This window comes from Morone saxatilis, unplaced genomic scaffold (assembly GCF_004916995.1).
Source record: "Morone saxatilis isolate NCDOM2014 unplaced genomic scaffold, NCSU_SB_2.0 Contig23, whole genome shotgun sequence".
Taxonomy (NCBI): domain Eukaryota; kingdom Metazoa; phylum Chordata; class Actinopteri; family Moronidae; genus Morone; species Morone saxatilis.
Genome location: NW_023339796.1, coordinates 24,118,771 through 24,121,033, shown reverse-complemented (window position 1 = coordinate 24,121,033; position 2,263 = coordinate 24,118,771). Strand labels below are relative to the sequence as shown.

The 2,263-nt window shown below is 41.0% G+C and overlaps 1 protein-coding gene across 1 annotated transcript in view; it reads left to right on the top strand.

The window, feature by feature from the left end:
• gad3 (glutamate decarboxylase 3) overlaps nt 1–2,263 on the top strand; it is a gene marked incomplete at its 5' end in the record, with an annotated part of 11,317 nt that overhangs the window by 3,303 nt on the left and 5,751 nt on the right.

Sequence of the window (2,263 nt, the reverse complement as noted above, 5' to 3'; positions counted from 1 at the left end):
ATCTTTTATGTTATTCTATGAATTTGATACTCCTTTTCTGTGTGTAGCATGAAGGAACTACAAACTTTCATTACATCACACTCTTGAGCCAGAAATCTCCACTACATTAGCACTTACACACGTAAGCTATGCAAAATTCTACACACAGTAACACACACATATAATTGATTTGTGATGAGCGGCAATAAGACTGGTGTTGTGGAAAATAACCAGGTAAGGATTTATAGAAAGGAAAGTCTATGCTATTTCTATTCAGGTGGACCAACCAATTGATTCAGTGTTTGCCAACATTGTCCATTGGCAACATGCTTTGCTTCATTATTCAAGCTGAATTCACAGTAAGTTGTAGTCTTTGTAGTGGTGTCCCACAGAAACTCTCAGAGAAAACAAAGACATGCTGGCTGTATGAAGTGGTTGTGACGCACTCACCGTTCAATGCCCTGTAGTTTTATCCTGTGTCTGTCTGACATCAGCAGGCCTCCACCCCATGCTGCCTAGAGGGACAGAGTCCAAAACACAGAGTACTCAAAGAAACATACAGCTTACACATTCTGGCTGTATCAGAACGTGTGTATGGGTGTGTGACGCTGGTTATTTTCATTTTCCTCTTATGCCATAACTTGTTAATGTTTACATGTTTTGAACTTTGATATATATAATATATTAAACTGATTATAGGCCCGACTGTGAATGCTGCTGTTGTAAAATCTACTTGTTTTGAAGATGCTGTTCTGTGTGAAACACTTTGTAACATGTATAAACATTATTATATTAAAACTGCAGTAGGAAACTTTTTGTTATATTTGCTGAAAATGTCACTGTGTTCTAGCAGTAGTACATGAGACAGATAATCTGTGAAAACAGGTTCCTCTGGCTTGTTCTAGTGCTCCTCATGGCATTCATGAGAATCCACTGGGCCTAGATTAAAAACAACCAATCAAAGCGAAGAAAGGTATATGGATGCTTTGGGTTAAGGTTTTTTAGATATTTGACTGTTGAGATGAACAGTTTGTGCAGGAATGTGCAAAGGATTATGATATGCATTATATGACTGGTAGGCTGTCTTCCTTTTTTATGGCAATGAAGTCATATTAGAGATAGAGGTAAGAGTGCAGGTTGGAAAGTATCTAAAACTTTGTAGTCCATCTTCAGTATGTTGTAGTTACAACACAGCAGACACACATTATCAACATCCGCTGTCGCATAATTACGTACTGTAGTAAAGTACAGTCAGATTCTCTCAGTACCGCAGTTGTATTTTCTTAAGTCCTTATGAATTATGAAACTCTGATTGCCAAAACTGGTGTTAAACTGTACTACGATGAATATTTCTGACGATAGATCCTACTAAATGTTACACTCTGGACCTTTAATCTAAATGTGTCTTTTATTCTTCTGTTTTTATTTATATAAATTAGTTTGACCACAGTGTATTGTACGGAAGCTATTTGCATTCACTTGAAAAAAGGCTCTTTTTTTTCAAAATCAACAAGATTCCTCCAGCACACCCTCCTTGTCCAGGGCCGGCTCTTTGCCCCCCTAAGCCTAACGTAAATCCTGTGTCCATTCTCCAGTGGGCTCATGCAGGGCTCTGTCTAGCCTGTTCATCCCCTGGAACTCCCCTGGAGAACCGGAGGGAGAGGGGGAGATCGGTGAGAGCTGTGCTCACGCACAGTGCCTGTTCTCAGCTGTCCTCCTGTGTGTGTGTGTGGACGTTGGGTATGAAAAAAGTATGTCATGATTATGACATAGTAAGTTGTGGATTTAGAAAAACAGATACACTTCCGAAGTATTGCCCTCCTTTACATATTGCACAGACTGGTTTAATGAACATTTTATTTACCATTGCATAATGATAAAAAAGGGATTGGGGTGTGTGTGTGTGTGTGTGTGTGTGTGTGTGTGACTGAGAGAGAAAGAGAGAGAGGGAGAAAGAAAGAGAGAGAGGCAGAGGGAGAGAGAAAGGCATGGGGTTGCTTACATCAACATGCATCCACAGAGTGTGTCTGTGGCAGATGTCTGCGATGTCATTGAGAGGATCGAAGGCTCCGTACACCGTGGTGCCCGCTGTCGCATTCACGTAGAATGGAACCAAACCCTGGAGAGAGAGAAGGTAGGCCTACTGTACTGTATGTTCCAGCTGTCTACCCTCCATCAACTGACTTCCTAAGTCCCGCCCTTTCTGCTCTGTGCTCCAATAACAGTTGTACAAGCCTCTGTCAGAATCTCAGTCAGTTTCCTCCTTTCCTGTACTTAGATATGC